The sequence below is a fragment of the Oratosquilla oratoria genome, chromosome 6, assembly GCF_046742065.1.
Source record: "Oratosquilla oratoria isolate Oo_2021 chromosome 6, ASM4674206v1, whole genome shotgun sequence".
Taxonomy (NCBI): Eukaryota; Metazoa; Arthropoda; class Malacostraca; order Stomatopoda; family Squillidae; genus Oratosquilla; species Oratosquilla oratoria.
In genome coordinates this window covers 85,288,053-85,308,770 of record NC_134782.1, presented here as the reverse complement: position 1 = coordinate 85,308,770, position 20,718 = coordinate 85,288,053, and positions in this window count along the sequence as shown.

Genomic DNA, 20,718 nt, shown 5'->3' with positions numbered 1-20,718 from the left:
CAGAACAAATGAGGTAACCAACATCCCTTGGGAGGTACCTCTTGTGCCCAAGTCGACTAAGTGCCCAATCACGGGCGAGTTCCATGGCCAAATTCACTGAAAATTGCCTCCTGATGTACAACTTGTTGCCAGGCAAGTTTTGGTGGATGTAGAAGGAATTATTCACCACAATATTGAGAATCCCATAGAAGACACATACGGGCCACCTCCGGGTCTTCCTGCTGCAGGTCAGGGCAGAACATATCTGATCGAAGGTGTCGACTCCTCCCTTCGTGGCATTATAAAACATATGAATATGGCTTTTTTTATTCTCAATGACTGTGGGATTGTGATGCACAGTGGAAAGAATCTGGATCCTTTTCGTGGCCTTCACACGTTGGCACAATAGGGTGACCTTGTCCTCGTAGTTATACGAGGCCACACATTCGCCCAATTCCAGGGGCGTTGTTAGCATCACAGAAGGAGTGTAAGGTTTGGGACGAATAGTGCCAACTAAATGCATCCCAAATTGACGGAGACCCTTGGCTAAGGGCATGGAAGTACACCAGTTATCCGTCGTAACAATACGCCCAGTCTTCCTGAAGGGGTGGGTTAGCTCCAACGTGAAGTACTCTCCCAAGGGCATACTTGTAGTGGCAGTCCCCTTGCCCAAGTAGGGGATTGCATTGCACATGTAGTATGTCTCTGCATCACAGGCCATAACTAACTTGATGCCATACCTCAGAGAAAAGAAAAGAAACAAAATGCAATCATTAGTCATCAATCAAAACTCACAGGTAATCAATGAAAATGAAATAAAATAAGATAAAATATGCATAATGAATAAATGATGAATGCTAATAATTTATACATAATTAAATAAATGCTGATTGCAATACTAAAAACCTATTTTTAGTCATCAATGAATACGTAGGAATTATGAAAATGGAATAAGATTTACATTGAAGAAAATGGAATAAGATTTACATTGAAGAAAATGCAATAAAATCTATATACATACATACATATACCAAGGCTTTTTTCCCCTTACAAGGGAGGTAGCCAAAAAGGAAAAGGCATAAAATCAATCCCACCCATTCCATCCCTGAATACACCCCACACCCCTCCACCCTCCCTCTCACTTAGCACCTCCTGGATGACAAGTCATCCCTGTATCTTGTCTACTGCCCTGAGTCGCAAGCAGTGTCACAAGACACAGCACATCCACAGCAAGGCCGCTTCATTAAATTGGCGACCCCCCTTCTCCGTCCCCCATGCATAAAAGGAGAAGGGAAAAATCACTTTGGGCTGCGTCAAATTATGCTCACACATACTACCTCATCCCCCATCCCCCCGCCCATTCCACCTCATGCATCACAACATCATCCATATACAACCATTCTCCATTCACCCGTCTTCTGTCCTCTCCTGTCCTTCCTCAACAGACATTCCCCTCTTCCCCAAAACCCCCTTCACCCCATCCATCCATCTCATCCTAGGACGTCCCCTCATGTTCACTCCCTCCACATCTGCCTTCCATACCTCTTTTACTAGTCTTTCTTCACTCATTCTTTCCATGTGTCCAAACCATCCTAATACTCTTTCATCAACCCTATCTCCCAGCTCCCTTTCCACCCCTGTTCTTCTCCTCACCTCCTCATTTCTCACTCTATCTAGCCTAGTAACCCCCATCATACTTCTCAGACACCTCATCTCAAACACATTCAAACTCCTTCTCTCTTCCTCTCTTATGTTCCATGTTTCTGCTCCATACAGTGCTGTTGGCACAATCACTCCTTCATATAGTCTCCTCTTAGCATCCATTCCCAAATGTCTATTCCTCATTGCACTCTTCAATCCACCAAGGCATTTACTCGCTTCTCTCAATCTACATTCTACCTCCACCTTCACTCCACCTTTTCCTGCCACATTTGCACCCAAGTATCTAAAACTATCCACTTCCTCCAGTCGCTCTCCCTTAATGCTCACTTCCAGTCTACTGCCACTTTCACCCCTTGTACATCTCATCACCTTACTTTTACCCACATTTATCTTTAGCTTTCTTCTATCACATACTCTCCCAAACTCTGTCACCAACTTCCTCAGTCCCTCCTCCGATACTGCTACAAGCACAGTGTCGTCAGCAAACAACAGTTGGCTCACCTCCCACTTTTCTCCATTTTCTTTAACCATCTCCAATCCCTTGCCCACTACCCTTGCATTTACCTCTCGCACTACCCCATCCATGTATAAGTTGAACAGCCAGGGCGACATAACGCATCCTTGACGAAGTCCCACCTTTACCTCAAACCACTCACTCTCTCCATTTCTAATCCTGACACAAGCTCTTCTACTCTCATAAAAACTCTTGACAGCTCCCAGAAGCTTTCCTCCTATCCCATATATCTGCATAACCTCCCACAGTGCCTTTCTGTCTACCCTATCATAGGCCTTTTCCAGATCCATCAAAGCCAAAAAAACATCCTTCCCCTTTCCTATAGCTTTCTCACATATCTGTCTTACCACAAAGATCTGATCTACATAACCTCTACCCGTCCTAAATCCACACTGTTCCTCACCAATTACTCCCTCTGTTCCTCTCCTAATCCTCTCAATCAAGATCCTCTCATAAGCCTTCCCAACTACACTTAACATACTAATCCCTCTGAAACTACTACATTCACACTTGTCCCCTTTTCCCTTGTAAAGTGGAACTATACACGCACTCCTCCAGTCCTCTGGCACTCTACCCTCTCTCCACAAACATTAAATAACATCACCAGCCAGTCCATCATCACTGTACCTCCTTTCTTTAGACATTCTGCATGGCATCCATCCAGACCAGGTGCCTTACCTACTTTCATCATCTTAACAACTGACTTCACTTCATCCTTCCTTATTTCTCCTCCATTTCCCTCACTCATCATGGTCATTTTCTTCGCATTTCACACTGCAACTATCTTTCCCTCCCTATCCTCCTTCACATTTAGCAACTCCCTAAAATATTCTGCCCATCTTCCCCTTACTGCCTTCTCTTCCATTATCATCTCCCCATCTGCACCTTTTACCTTTTCTTCCCTACTTGATTCGCCTCCTCTTCCTCTCTTAATTTCTTTCCAAAACATCTTCTTATCACTTTCAAAATTTTCTGTCATACTCTTACCCCACTTTACATCTGCTCTCCTCTTTGCCTCCTTTACCTTTTGTTTTACTTCTCTTTTCTTTTCTTTGTACCTCTCATATGACTCCCTCGTCCTATTTTGTAACTAATCTGTGAAAGCTTGCTTCTTCTCTTCTACAACCTTCTTTGTTTCCTCATCCCACCATTCACTACCCTTCCTTCTATTTCCTCCTGTCCTTCTTGTTCCACACACCATTCTTGCACACTTTGTGACTCCCTCCTTGAACCATCCCCATTCCTCCTCCACACCTAGCTCTACTCTATCCTTCACTCCCTCCCACTCCTCCTTCAGCTTCTTCTTGTACTCCTTCTCCTTTTCCTTTTCAGTTAAAGAGTTCACTCTAAGCACCTCCCTATCTTTTGTCCCTTTCCTCTTTCTCCATCTATCCTCCACTCTCAACTTACCTTCCACCAAAAAATTATCTGATATTCCCCCACCCTCTCCCCTTAGCACATGTACATCCTTAACTCTTCCTATCATAGTCCTATTTACCACTACATAATCCATCAACGCTCTATCTACCACCCTTCCATCCACCACCCTCTCCCATGTATACTTATGCTTGACTTTCTTCCGAAACACTCTATTTGCTATCATCAACTCTCTAGACACATTTCCACCATCAACTCTCCACTACGATTCTTTTCTGGAACTCCACATTTCCCAACCACTCCATCAATTGGACCATTTTCTACCCTAGCATTAAGGTCTCCCAGTACTATCACATTGACATTTCTCCCTAAATTCTCTATGCACTCATTTAAATCTATCCAAAAGGCCTCCCTTGCTTCTACACTCTTCTCACTGCCAGGCCCATATCCACTTACAAAGACCCACATCTCCTTTCCCAGTTTCACCTTCATCCACATTATCCTTGAGGAAACCTCCTTCCACTCCACTACACGTTTACCTATCTCTTCACCTACTAGAATAGCCACCCCTTCCCTCCCTCGCCTTCTCTTCTCTCCTGATAACCTCCCACTTACACTCCCAAACTTACACTCACCCTTCCCTTTCAACTTAGTTTCACTCAAAGCCAACACATCCATCTTTCTTCTCACAAACATACTACCTATCTCTTCCCTTTTACTCTCATCTGTACCACATCCACGCACATTAAAAGACCCAAACCTTAGGGTGCTGGTTGGAAAACTCCCAGACCTTCTTATGCCTTTACTTTTTCTTTTAGGAATGTCCCCTGTGGGGCTACAAGGAGAAGGATGCCTAGTCCCAATCCCCGTCCCTTTCTTCTCGCCTCTTATGATCCAAATGGAAATACTTGGTGGCAGTATTCTTTTCCCCCACCACAGGGAATTCCCCCACAGCAGAAAATGAATACTCAGAGAAATGGTACAGGACAGCAGCAAGGGGTTGGGGGACAGCATAACGGAGGGACAGTCGTAGTATAAAAGTGTCATCATTTCTCTATGAAGAGTTTTCCTCTATCATAGACAAAATGATGTGTGGCTCTGGTCCATAGGGGTGCCCCATATAGACCCTAAAGTATCAACTGCATGCTACTTTGCCACAATAACAAGCACCCAATACCCTAGACGGAAAAATTAAAACCTTTTACTTACTTTGCTGGTTTATTTGGGATGTACATCCTGAAACCACACCGTCCCCTGAAGGCGAGGAGCTGCTCATCCACAGTAAGATGCCCACTGGGTTCGTAGTTTGCAATGCAATTTGCAATGACCTGGTTCCACAGACTCCTTATTGCAGTAAATTTGTCAATCTTCACACGTTCCTCCCTCGTGGCAAGGCTGTCAAATCGTAGGGCCCTCTGAATAAAAGCGAAGCGGCGCTCACTCATGACACTCCTGTAGAAGGGGCATCCTTGAGATTTGGAAAACATCTCTTCCGATGTCAGATGATTGTCCTTCCGTGCCCCTGTCATGACGAGGATCCCAAGGAAGGCACGTAACTCCATGAGGGTCACGTCCTTGAAGGTGGGGTCGTTTTGCCGCTTGCACTTGTTCCTGAGGATGACGATCTTGTCATTGGTATGGACGACCACTTCTGCAAGCAATACATCTGGCAAAAACTTGGCAAAGACTTCGGCAGGAGTCCTACACCCAATGACGGTCATGGTAGGGCCGGCAGTGTCGAACTGGTCGATCTTCATGATGGGTGGCATTGTTGGGTTTGGCTCTGAGTGCCATTTCGTGTTGTCCTTAGCCTTGTAGGAGTCGTCCGGCAATCTCTTCAATGCCACACCTTCTGCAGGGCGAAGAGTGCCTCTCCTTTTCCTACTCCTGAGCTTCACAGGACTAAGGGCAGGAACAGGAACAGCTGCTGTAACCGCAGGAGATGCTGAAGGAGGCACAGGAGACACTCCAGGAGGCACAGGAAATGTTGCAGAAGACACAGGAGATGGTGAAGGAGGCACAGGAGACAGTGAAGGAGGCGCAGGAGCAGCTGAAGAAGGCCCAGGAGCAAAGGAATGCAAATGAACTGCATGCGAGACAGCCAAATCTTGCATCTCATCAGCTGATTCTTCCTCAGGCTCTTCTTCATCGCTACTCACGAAAAGGGCCTGCAAATACTCCTCCTCTGTCAGGCTTCTCTTTGCCATGCTGAAATCTGAAAACAGAAAAAAATTGAAAATCAGAAATTAGCATCAAAGTCACATTTTCGCTGCCCGATCCAATATGGCGATTGGTACGGGTATACACCATTCACTGATATTTTCCGATAAACACAATAAAATTATTTCACTAAGTAATAATGCAGTAATGTAAAATGCAAAACTTTTGCAACTGTGTGACTTACCTGAGTTAAGGCAGCATGGTGTTAGATATGCACCATTTACAACTTTGGAGGGCGATAGCGGGTGAAGGCGGCGGAGCAGAGGTGACACACGTGTTGCTTCCACTGAGGCCAGTGAATGACTAACGGTCCCCAAAATACAAGCAAGATCATGCTAGGCGTCTATGCGCAGAAACAAAAAAACGCATTTTGCGCAGCGCCTTGGTGTGGATCTGACACAATGCAACCTGTCCAGGGTTAATTGTGGGGTGAGGGTCATATGTATATCAAATGCAGGCCCAGGTATTTTAGTTTTTGTCCAATGATATAGGTTGAGCATTTAATCTTACTATTGGGTAGTCAGGAATAATCAACATCGCCCTCCAAAGTTGTAAATGGTGCATATCTAACACCACGCTACCGTAACTCGGGTAAGTCACACAATTGCAAAAGTTTTGCATTTTACATTACTGCATTATTACTTAGTGAAATAATTTTATTGTGTTTATCGGAAAATATCAGTGAATGGTGTAGCTACCCGTACTAATCACCATATTGGATCAGAGGGCAGCGAAAATGTGATTTTGATGCTAATTTCTAATTTTCAATTTTTTTCTATTTTCAGATTTCAGCATGGCAAAGAGAAGCCTGACAGAGGAGGAGTATTTGCAGGCCATTTTTGTGAGTAGCGATGAAGAAGAGCCTTCTACAGTGACTTTTGAGGCAGACAATGTCCGTGACGACCTGCACAACACCCTAACTTGGCAGCAGGAGAAGGATGAGGCCCAATGTTTGGCTGCTGAACCTGAGGAAGAATCAGCTGATGAGATGCAAGATTTGGCTGTCTCGCATACAGTTCATTTGCATTCCTTTGCTCCTGGGCCTTCTTCAGCTGCTCCTACGCCTCCTTCACTGTCTCCTGTGCCTCCTTCACCGTCTCCTGTGTCTTCTGCAACATCTCCTGTGCCTCCTGGAGTGTCTCCTGTGCCTCCTTCAGCATCTCCTACGGTTACAGCAGCTGTTCCTGTTCCTGCCCTTAGTCCTGTGAAGCTCAGGAGTAGGAAAGGAGGAGAGGCACTCTTCGCCCTGCAGAAGGTGTGGCATTGAAGAGATTGACGGATAACTCCTACAAGGCTAAGGACAACACGAAGTGCCATAAGCCTGCATGTAACTCGTATGTCAACTACGTCTGCGACCAGTGCCATCGCGCGTGGTAAGTTTCACAAATTATTTTTTTTACCAGTTTATACTTACTAAATATAAATTTTAACATTTTTGCCCTCATCTAGGGCCATTGTAGATTACTTTTGCAAAATTTCATGCATATCCATCAATTATTAGTACTCTAAATATGCCTTTCTTTTACGTAAATTGCGCACAGTAAGGGTTACATTGAAACTAAGCCTTTTTTTTTTAGTTTATAGTCACTAAATATAATTTTCTAAGGTTTTGTCATCATCTAGGATCATTGTAGATGACTTCTGGAAAATTTCATCCAGATCTAATAAGTATTACTACTATAGATATAGCCTTCCTTTCACACCAAAAATTTTAGTGATTTTGTGTATAAAAAAATTAACCGCTTTTTCTTTTCTTTACAGATTTTGCAGTTTTGCTCCAATCAACAATGTTTTTACATCAATCAACTCAGGAACTCTTCTACTTTCAAGAAAACACTCTTTATCAGAGGAATTTGGTATTCTAAAGTGTACAGTGCCTGTTATTTGACCAAATGTCTATTTTTATACATTTTTTCGTAATCATGTAAGCAAAGTGTTATTTCTGTATTCAGCATTCTTTTTCTTCTTCACCAGCAGAAAGTAGTCTTTATAATAGTGAACTAAAAAATAAATAAATAAAGAAGGGCATAATGGTAACTGGGTATAAGCGCCCAAAGTGAAAGTAACAGATATGACACCACACTACCTGTAGCGGGAGAGTTTGTCCACACTACCTGTCCAGGGTTAAAGACCTCATTATCTATTTATATACCAAGAGCTTTTTTCTCCTTCTAAGGGAAGTGAAGGCAAATAAGAACTGAACATACACAGAGCAGGATTTGGACAGTACAAATAAACACTTATTACTGTACATAAACACCTCACAAGAACTACATTTTAATATGCATCCAAAGCATGGTATCCAACACTTAAGAAAACAAAACAGCCTACAAATAACACAAAATAAAACATTACAACTAATAACTGGCTGCAATAAAATGACACCAATAGAATATCTATATTTAGAAACTAAAATCTTTCTCACAAAGCAACATATAAGAACAACAGAAACATATTTTATGATAAAAATCCTTGAACCCACCCACTCCTCACATCATAAAACAGAAGGAATGGGAAGAACAAAATAAAGTAGAAGGGGAGAAGGAACTGCACGAAAAAGGAGTACCACTGGGCTCAATTCTATCCCCACACTCTTTAATCTAAACATGCTCTGTATACCCACACTCAACACCTCAGAAAATCTTCTAAAGCAGGTGACACAACAATTACAAACACACACCATAACAGACAAAGCTGCAGATATACTACAACCATACTTCGACACAATACCTGGTTCACTACAGACTCAAAATAGCCCCAACCAAATCTACAGCCACACTTCTCACCAACTGGACAACAGAACATAATTACATACTAACAACAATACTTGTGCTACATGCACATACACCCAAGATTCTTGGCATAATATATGATACATCCATGTCATTCAAACAACACATCAAACATAAAAACTAAATGCACACCTACACTTAATGTGCTTAAATAGATTGCAGGAACAACATTTGGACATAACAGAGAAACTACTACTACAGTATACAAACAATACCTATGCTCAGTGATGAATTATGTGAGCCCCACATGGGCCCATAATCTCACTAAGACACCACAACACCCTTCAAACCATACAAAACAAAACCCTAAAGACAATTACAAGCTGCACAAATACAACACCTACAAACCATTTACAACATGAAATGAAAGTCTTCAAAATCAAGAACTACCTTGCCATGACAGGCACACAAACACTTGTTGCAGCCTCCACAAACACACCACACACATTACACTACATAGCAGAACACCCACACATGCCAAGATACATCAAAACAACATGCAAATACCATCACACACAAATACTCTCTTCTTTTCATCCACAACCACCAGACACCAGCCTCCAAGAGCATATCCATAATCATATCACTCACTGCTCCATCAACAAACTGAAAGACAATACATGGCTGCATCCCAGAGCCCCTGATATGCATCCTTCTGAATCCCCTCTACCCTGAAGGGACAGAGTCCACCTGGCCAGACTGTGATGTGGCCAACATCCAGCCCTTCTTAACAGCCAGAAGAGGCTGGATACATTGCAGACAACTGCCCAGGATGTAACACTTCACACCACACTACACAACAAATTATGGAAGACTGTGAAAACTGCATTGTATATAATCACACACTCCAACAATGCAATATACACCCTATCAAGGATTTGTGGGAAAACTGTTACAGCTGTAGCATTCCTCAAGGAGACAGGATTGCTCAGACATTCTAGAACAATGGTGAAAAGAACATTGAGCAAGAGGGGGATGTCTGTTGAGGAATGGAGAAGGTAGGAGATAGGAGTGAATGGAGAATGGTTGGGTATGGATGATACTGTGATAAATGGTAGGGAATGGGTGGGGGATGGGAGGGGAAGTCAGTGAGTGGCTATGTGAGAATGATATTTTTACAACCCATTGGGATTTCTCCCCATCTTCAATGTTCTGTACGATGGGACAGAGAGGGAGGGTCTCTGATTAAATGAAGCAGCCTTGCTGTGGATGTGCTGTGTCTTGTTGCATTGCTTTTGACCCAGGGCAGTGGGTGAGATGGAGGGATGACCTATTATCCATTAGCAGCCAAGATGAGAGAGAGGGAGGGTGATGGATGGGAGTGGAATGGGTGGGAATAAAATGGGTGTGAGTAGAATTATGCTTTTTGACTTTGGTTACCTCCCTGGTAAAGGGGAAAGAGCCCTTAGTATATGTATGTATATATGTCCCCTTCACCCACATAACCTCAAAGACACTTCCACTACACTACACACTTTCCTATTTCATCACTTACCAGCAGAGCTACTCCTTCCCTAGGATGAAATTCAATAAACTATGCCCTAAGTTCAACTCGCCAGGGGCCGGGTTTGAACTGCCATCGCTTCAACTTTCGCCACAAGTAGTGATGCCCTAACCTGCTCGGCTAGTACATCCATCTTTCTCCTCAAAAACATACTGCTGATCTCTTCCCTTTTACTTGTACTTTTACCTTTTATCTGTACCACAACCATGCACATTTAATGACCCAATTGTTAGGATTCTGGTTGGAGCATCTCCCCCTAGACCTTCTCATACTTTGATTTTCAGTAGGAAAAACATACAGACCAGGACCCATAGTACTATCACTCTGTACCACTTGGTCGCCATTTACAATATGCATGGGAAACAGTGGCAGAAATCTCCCCCTCCCCCAACCACATGAGGATCCAACAGAGATAGTTTCATACAAGTGGTAGAGGTCAGTTTCAAGGGAACATCATAAAGTTGTATTATTCCTCTATGAGTAGAAATTTTAAGTCTAACATAACACATGGTGTATGGCTCTGGTTTGTATGGTCCCCAAAATAGTCCCTAAAGCATTAGCTGCATGTTACCATGCAGTCAATACCACACAAAGAATACACTAACACCTCATTTCATATTGCCCCACCCAAGTCATACCCACACAATACAATACTTCTTCTTTGAATGATTTATGAGCCAACCCAGCGGCTCTTGATGGTTACCTGGAAGCCACAGGTCTCCTGTATGAAACACCTGGTACAAAGGATTGATAAACTAATTGATTTGGAGTGTGTTGTCCTATGCCAGAACCCTAAACACCACACACCATTGACATTTCATTACACATACACCACCAACAGAACACAACAAAAAACTACACCATCAGCATACCATCCAAACACCTATAACATCCTACCACCTATACCACACAAAACATCCACACACACACACACACACACACCAACACTCAGCATGTTGATATATGAACAAAGATTGGACAAACTAAACTTATTAACTCTGGAGCAAAGAAGAGAAAGAGGCGATTTGATAACCATCTATAGAATTATGAAAGGGATGGAAATCCTTGACAGGGATGATCTACTTAAATGGGACAGAAGAAATACAAGGGAACACAAGAAGAAACTTAAGAATGACAGTTACAGAAGAGATCTGAAAAAGAATAGCTTTCCACATAGAGTAATAGATACATGGAACAAATTGAAAGAGAAAACAGTGAATGCTAAAACTATACACAAATTTAAGAAAGAACTGGATGCAGAAAGATATAACTGCGGGTCCCTACAAGCATAGCTCTTCTCCTGCAAAATACAACTAGGTAAATACACAATCAGATCACTAAATGAGCCCTTGAACACAGACCACCAAACTCAATACTCCAACAACAATCCCCAGACATATGCCCCACAGATAAAACCCACCCATACCTGATCAGAACTACACTGTGATCAGGATACCATCTACCACCCAGCATTAAAACAGTACCAACATAGAATAAGCTTGGACACTAATTCAAACTCTCCCAAATGCAACCACCACAGAGGGCTCAGAACACCTCATACTATAATGCCCCATGCTAACAATCCCTAGACAACAACACAATATGTCTTCCTTGAGTGACTTATGGTACCACTCAGAGGCTGTTGCTGGTTAACTGAGGGCCACAGGCCTTCTGCAAGAGAGACTATGGGCAACAAACTGATTGAGGCAAAGGTCATGTGTATCATATGAAGGCCAAGTATTTTAGGGTTTCTACTGAATGATGTATCTGGTCAATCTGGTGACTGGGTGGTTCTTGGATTCATAGTAGTCGATGGTATGCAATATCACTGAGAACTTCTGAGAGAAAACAAACTATCTTTTACATCATCCATAGCTCCAACTTATTGAGATACATTTTTTTTTTTTTTTTTTTTTGGCAGCTGTGGTATTGGGCTATTACTATTAGGTTACCTGCATATGTGGGAGTTTTGATGTTGTATTAAGGGTTTGGTGAGGAGAACTCATGTAACTCAAAGAATTTGAAGACACCATACAGCCCTTCAGTACTACCAAATCACTCATAGTTTCTTGTTGACACAATCATACCTGTATGCAATTCCAATACAAACTTCCGACAATTCTATGTCTTCTCATTTTATATGTTATCATCAGCAACTTTAAGAGCAAATACGAAGAAACAAATAAGAAGTTATTTGCCTCTCAATTTTGCATAATGAATTACTTAACTAAAACAGAAATTAACATACTATGAAAATATCTAAACTAAATTACAGAGTAATGTATATGACAATATTACAAAGAAAAACCCTAGCTATTTCAATGGGTCAATCTGATGCCTACAATTTTTTTGATAACCTACTCTGACACAAACCTTCTGTTGCCGTTTCTGTCTCTTCACTTGAATCTCTCTCTCTTTTGACCCCTACTTTTACTATTGGTACACTGAATGGCTCAGGATCAATGAACACTTCACTTTCATCAAGCACTTCCTCCTTGAATGTAATTTCTTCCTTTACTGTTGGTGTAGTAATACTCAATGGGTCATCCATGTCTATATCAGCCATTTGATCCTGGAGAAGAAAAAAGCATTTGAATAATCATACAGGAAACTTCATTTATGCGAGAGATGTGTTCCTAAAAACCTCATGTAAATAGAAATAACATATAGATTATACTTTCCCTTGCTTCTGCCAAGGGCATAATTAATGAGGAACAGTGTGAGTTTAGGACAGGTAGGGGTTGTTTGGATCAGATTTTTGTGGTAAGACAGATATGTGAGAAAGCTTCAGGAAAAGGTAAGGATGCTTTTTGGGCCTTCATGGATTTCGAATTAAGACTTATGACAGGGAAGACAGGAAGGCATTGTGGGAGGTATTGCAGATATATGGAATAGGAGGAAAACTGTTAAGAGCAGTCAACAGTTTTTACAAGAGTAGTAGAGCTTGTGTTAGAATTAGAAATGGAGAGAGTGAGTGGTTTGATGTAAAGGTGGGACTTCAGGGATGTGTTGTGTTGCCTTGACTGTTCAATTTATACATGGATGGGGTGGTGCAAGAGGTAAATGCAAGGGTAGTGGGTCGGGGATTGGAGATGGTTAAAGCCAGTTGTTGTTTGCTGACAACACTGCACTTGTGGCAGGATCAGAGGAGGGTTTGAGGAAAGCAGTGACAGAGTTTGGGAAGGTGTGTGAAAAAAGTAAGTTGAAGATAAATGTGGGCAGAAGTAAGGTGATGAGATGCACAAGGGGAGAAAGTGGCAGCAGACTGGAAGTGAATATTAAAGGAGAGAGCCTGGAGGAAGTGGATAGTTTTACATACTTGGGTGCAAATGTGGTGGGAAAGGGAAGAGTGGAGGTAGAGGTAGAATGTAGATTGAGAGAAGCGAGTAAATGCCTTGGGGGATTAAAAAGTGCAATAAGAAATAGACATTTGGGAATGGATACTAAGAGGAGACTGTATGAAGGAGTGATTGTGCCGACAGCACTGTATAGGGTAGAAACTTGAAACATAAGAGAGGAAGACAGGAGTTTGAACGTGTTTGAGATGAGGTGCCTGAGAAGTATGATAGGGGTTACTAGGCTGGAGAGTGAGAAACAAGGTGGGGAGGAGAACGGGGTGGAAAAGGAGTTGGGAGACAGGATTCATGAAAGAGTATTTGGATGGTTTGGACACATGGAATGAATGAGTGAAGAATGATTAGTGAAAGAGGTGTGGAAGGCAGAGGTAGAAGGAGTGAACATGAGGGGTGCTCAGGTGCACCTAATGACTATCATAGTTATGTAATAATACAGAGAGATTTAAAAGACAATAAAAAGAAAACAATAATGACAATACAAAATGAATATCTCTGATAAATCCCAAGAGAATCCCAAAGAATTTTATAGTTACATTAGAGATAAAAAGGTTAGGAATCACACTGGCCCACTATTATCTGCTGACAATCAACTTGAATATTCAAATGAAGGAATGTGTGATATTTCAAACAACTATTTTAGCTCAGTATTCATAAACAAAGCACCTCAAAATGAACTTCAAATTGAAACTTGTGAAAAGTCTAGGGTGAACTTACTATGGTAAATATATCAAATGAAAAAATTAAAAGGTGTATAGAAAAATTTAAGTTAATAAAACTCCATTTGTAACATTTTTTCATCTAGGAGTTTTACCGTTTAGAACAACTTTGTTTTTGACCATTTAAACAATTACTAGTCCAACTTAATAGGCTAACACTTATTCCACATGAAGCTAATTTAGTAAGTAGTCTTTTGTGGAGGACAGTTTCAAAAGTTTTTGCAAAGTCTTGATATATTAAATCTATATTGTTTCTTTAGTCATAATTTGAAATGACTGTGTTGTAGAATTCGAGTTAGTTAAACACAAACGTTTCCGTCTGAATCCATGCTGGCTATTATTTATCAGTTACTTTCTAAACAGTGTCTGATAGCATCTCCAATGATAGTTTCCATTATTTTCCCTATAATTGAAGTCAAGCCTATAGGCATGTAGTTACCTGGTTTCTTTTTGTCAGCTTTCTGAATATGGAAGTAATGTTAGCTAGCTTCCATTTTCTTGGAACATCTCAAGATAGGATGGATTTCTTGAAAATAATTTCTAATGGAACAACTTCATTTTTCATTCCCTTTAAGATTCTTGGATGCCAACTGGCAGCCCTTGGTGTTTCATTGACTGAGTTTTTCTATACAATACTTTTTTTTTTTTTTTTCCACAGTTTTGGTTACCTCCCTTATAAGGGGGAAAAAGCCTTTGGTATATGTATGTGTGTAAGTTCACCCTAGGCTTTTCACAGGTCTCAGTTTGGAGCTCACTTTGAGGTGTTTCATCTATGAATACTGAGCTAAATAAGTTGTTTAAAATATCACACATTCCTTCACTTGAATATTCAAGTTGAATGTCAGGAGATCATAGTGGGCCAATGTGATTACTAATAACCTTTTTATCTCTAATGTAACTATAATTTTTTGGGATTCTATTTGGATTTATCAGCGATATTCATTTTGTATTGTTGTTTTCATTTGTTTATTGTCTTTTTTAAATCTGTAATATTACACAACTTTGATAGTCATTATGTGCACCCAAGCACTTGTACTTTTTATAAGCTTTTCTATTGATTAATACTTTTTTCGGTTTCTTCATCAAGCCATTTTGGGCGAACCTGTCCTTAAATGGGATGTAGGTATGAATTATCTTAGTAAGCCTATTTTGAAATATTTCCCATATCTGATTTACAGGTTTTTCACTTAATTTTGCCCCCCAATCTGTAAGCTGAAGCTCCTATGTAGTCCTATGAACTGAGCTTTACTGAAATTGGGTATTTTAGATACACAAGTATCTATTCTAATTTTTTTTTAGCAGTTTGAATCTAAGCTGTAAGCTGTGATCACTACTTGCAGCTCCCTAAAATACTCTGCCCATCTTCTCCATACCACCTCCTCCTCCACTATCACCTCTCCATTAGCACCTTTTACCTTTTCTTCTCTACTTGATCCTCTCTTAACTTCTTTCCAATACATCTTTTTATTACTTTCAAATACTATGCCCATCTTCCCCATGCCACTTCCTCCATTACCATATCTCTATTCACCCTTTACCTTTTCTTCTCTACTTGATTCATCTCCCCTGCCTCTTTAACTTCTTTCAATTATATCTTTTTATTACTTTCAAATACTCTGCCCATCTTCCCTGTACTGCCTCCTCCTCCTCCATTATCATCTCTCCATCAGCACCTTTTACCTTTTCTTCTCCACTTGATTCACCTCTCCTTCTTAACTTCTTTCAAGTACATCTTTTTTATTACTTTCAAAATTTTCTGTCATATGCATCCCCCATTTTACATCTGCTCTCATTTTTGCCTCCTTTACCTCTTCTTTTACTTATTATTCAAGTTATTCATAAAGTAAATATTCTTATTTTGCAATAAAAGCAGTGATACGCTAAAATAAAAGTAAATTTTCCATTTATTTTTCTCTTTTGAATTCCACTTTTCAATCCACATATACAAAAACTACTAACTTTCATTCTTTGTGAATCTGACAAATTTTTTTATCACATAAAGCACTTGTACTTTATTACAATGGAATGTACTTGGACTTAAGTACACAGCAAAATTACCATATTTTTACTTGAAAAAGATCTAGGTATTTGGACTTGGAGACTTAAGGGGGTATGCGACACCTGGAGGTCATTTTCTAAAATATTTAGAGTAAAGAGCTGAAACTTCTCAGGTAAATAGGTATCCATATTGCCTACATTTTAGGTGAAGCAGAATGATGTATGTACACATGTACACATGTACACATGTACGTATACCAGTAGCGACATTTAAAAGTGCACAGCACCATAATACGTGGACCAATTTGTTTTATATTTTGGCTATGATTAGTCAGTAGGCACACCTAGGGCCGGTCATTGAGTAATTGAACAATTTCCTTTATACTTTTGTATACAGGCATTTCAATTTTAATGTCTGGCAAAAATCGTGAAAAATACAATTTTTTTGCTCGTTTCCATTATTACTCCGAACTCTTTCATCCTATTCAAAATATTCGAACGATCGGCCCTAGCAGTTACTAAAAGTAATATTCCCTGTAAGTTTCATCTAAATCTAATGTATATTAGATTTTTTATGATTAAAAAAAAGTAGAAAAATATCGAACGGAGATATGGCAACTTGAAATATGAATATATCTGTAACTTGCTTATAGTTTCACCAATTTGACTGTTTTTTCATGGCTTAATTCTTATTATATAATAAGTAAGTACAGTAAAAATTATCAACATATTTTAATTATAAGTACTTTAAATACTGAAAAACTAAAGTATAAGTATGTCACAGTAGTGACGACGCACAGACGACAACATCATATAATTTGCTTTTTTGCACCTTTGGCGGTTTCTTCATATGAAACCTCTCTGCTGGGGGTCTTCAGGGTATCTAAATCATTGGAAAGAGGTTTATTTTCCAGTAGTGGGCACCTTCTCTTTCCTCATCAGATTCCCCTCGCCAATCTATGTTGGTAGGGCACCCCCTCCAGCATCATATGATGTCCCTTCTTCTTTCTTCTTCCTGTATAGCCTTGATCTTTTTCCTCTTGCTTTCTTCTTTGGATTTAATCTTCCTCTTTGAATTGTTTAGTCTAATGTTGTCCTTTACCTCTGTCACCGTCACAGAGGTGCAGGTGAGGGCGGTGGTGGAGTGAGAGGTGGTGAGATCTTTAGTCGTCTTTGACTGCTTGCCATCTTTAACTGCTGTTTTTTGTCATTGTGATGTTCTTTTGTTCTTTTTGCTACCCATGATGACTGTACTAAAGAGTAATATGTACTAGCTAAAGTAATAGATTGCAACGAGAGCTCATGAGACATGCGTAGTTCCCTTTTCAGAGCTAGCCGGTAACTAACGCTTAGTTTCGCACAAAGTTGGCGAAATATTCTCCCTCCACCTTCCTCCCTTCCCCTCCACAATCGTATTGGCCGTTGATACACTGGGCGAGTGTAAATTCAATCAAATTTCAACGTTATTCGCTGCGCCTGAAGGTCCTAAGTGGCACGCCTCCTTCTAGTGTGGGTTGCGCCTTTAAATCTGTCCCTTTAATCCTCACCCAGGACCTTTAAATTGCGCGCGGCTGAAAAATTATTTGTCGGGATTTGTTTCTAAGTGGTATACGAACATTTTGAACACAGTTTTGAAAAATGCCATATCTTGACCAAATTCACCCCCCCCAGGTGTCGCGTACCCCCTTAAGTACAATGGCATGTACTTGGACCCAACCCTGATGCCAGAACTGAGACAACTATCATATGAAGAAAAGTTAAGGAAGCTGAACTTGCTTAGCATTTTAGAAGAATGATACAGACATATAAAATTATGCATGGTCTGGACTCAATGAATAGATACAAGATGTTCCAGATGGCCCAACCACCATATGCTGCAACCTGGTCACAACTGAAACACCAGAGGTCACAATTTACAACTACAGAAGCTAAGCAGAGTTGCAAGAGGTTGGAACAACCTCAAGTCAGCAACAGTGAATGCTACCTCAATTAATCATCCTCAAACTGCATTAAAAAAAAGAATGGAAAAACCAGTGACCTGTACAAATACCAGTTCACATGTTAGATTGATCCAATCACCACCCGACACAATAGATATATAAGACCAGCTCACTCGATATATACTCATTAAACATCTCAGTCACCAATCTCTGTCAGTGTCAATACCCTGCATTGGGTAACTATTGACCATACAAAAGGTATATGTATGTATGTATGTATGTATGTATGTATGTATGTATGTATATATATATGTATATATATATGTATATATATATGTATATATATAGATATCAGGTAGTCGTCAACTTACGACCGAGTTCGGTTCCGACAGACAGGTCGTAAGTCAATCTGGACGCAAGTCGGTCTATATATATATACAGTATATATTACCCTTTATATTATATATATATATATATATATATATATATATATATATATATATATATTGTATATTTAGCATACTGAAATAATCTTAGCATCTTTGAACTATGTTGTATAGTATTTTTAACCTTTTTATAATTTCATCTGATTTTCTTTGGGAAACATAGCCTAGGCCTAAGCATATTGAATAAAATCCTATCATCTTTGACCTATGATACTTAATACTGCATTTGTTAACCTTTGCATTATTTTGCCATCAGACTTTCTTTAGGAAACGTATGCATACTGAATAAAATCTTATTATCTTTGAGCTACGTTGTTTAATATTCATTAACTTTTTATCATTTTCGTTAGGAAACGTAGCCTAGGCCTACGCATACTGAATAAAGTCCTGTCATCTTTGACCTACAAATCCTTTTTTTTTTGGTTACATTAAAATCATTGTAAAGCAAAATTAGGAAAAAAATATTTCGAAACACATTCTTTTCGTTTATATACTGTACTGAAAATATTGTTATCGACAACAGACTAGGCATAAACAAAGTTTACTGTTACATTTTATTAATCGCAAAACATAAAAATACAAAATGCTGTGCCGAACATTTTGTCATCGACAACAGACTAGGCATAAAAAAAATACTGTTACATTTTATTAATTGCAAAACATAAAAATACAAAATGTAAGGCAAAATTAGGATTTTTTTTATTTCAACAAAACACATTCTTTTCGTTTAAGTACTGTACCGAACATATTGTTATCAACAACAAACTAGCCTAGGCATAAAAAGTTTGTTATATTTTATTAATTGCAAAACATACAAAAATACAAAATGCAATGCAAAATTAGGAAACATTTTACTTCAAACAAACAAAATGAAAGAATATTTAGCTGGCTGGGATGCTAACGCTGCCAGCAGCCTGCGAAAACTATCGTACTCGCGTCTCGCAGCGTGCGGAGTAATTTACTGCACTGCCAGGCATAACATTGCAATTCTATTACTCTATTAAATGTTAGATATTATTGCACCATCTCGTGGTCGTAAAGTCGATCAGTCGTAAGTCGACGACTACCTGTACAGGTAAACGTCGACTTACGATGGCCGCGACTTACGATTGTTCGACTTTACGATGACGACGACGACGACGACGATATGATAATTTAACCCCTTCCATACGGTGCCGCACACGTAGGCGTCATGAGGAGCAAGTGGATTCGCGACGCTGCCATATCGGCGTCTTGATTATATTTATTATAGTCGCCCCTGTGTTTTTACATTCTCTCAAATGTGCCCTAAATCCCATTCTCTGTGGTTTTCAAAATTCGCGGGTGAAAGAGAGAACGATCGATATAAGCGGTGACTATATTTTATGATGCGAGTATTATTACGTCACGTCGTACGGCTGGCATTGGCTGCTGCCCGCGAGATTTAAGTCCGTACTGAAAATACATATTATAGTGTTTCAATATGGTAAAAAGGATAAAAATAATTAAATAAACTACTGTACATGTTTAATAAGCTATATTCAGTATCTCTGGTGGTTAATATACAGGTAGGCTAGGTACAGTGACCACGGAACAGAGTGGGGATCGACTTACGATGAGATCGTCTTACGATGGCTCTATCGAAACCTAATGCCATCGTAAGTCGACGTTTACCTGTATATATATACAGGTAAACGTCGACTTACGATGGCCGCGACTTACGATTGTTCGACTTTACGATGACGACGACGATATGATAATTTATCCCCTTCCATACGGTGCCGCACACGTAGGCGTCATGAGGAGCAAGTGGATTCGCATTCTGCCATATCGGCGTCTTGATTATATTTATTGTAGTCGCCCCTGTGTTTTTACATTCTCTCAAATGTGCCTGAATCCCATTCTCTGTGGTTTTCAAAATTCGCGGGTGAAAGAGAGAACGATCGATATAAGCGGTGACTATATTTTATGATGCGAGTATTATTACTTCACGTCATACGGCTGGCATTGGCTGCTGCCCGCGAGATTTAAGGTCCGTACTGAAAATACATATTATAGTGTTTGAATATGGTAAAAAGGATAAAAATAATTAAATAAACTACTGTACATGTTTAATAGGCTATATTCAGTATCTCTGGTGGTTAATATACAGGTAGGCTAGGTACAGTGACCACGGAATAGAGTGATACACAAATTGGGGATCGACTTACGATGAAATCGTCTTACGATGGATCT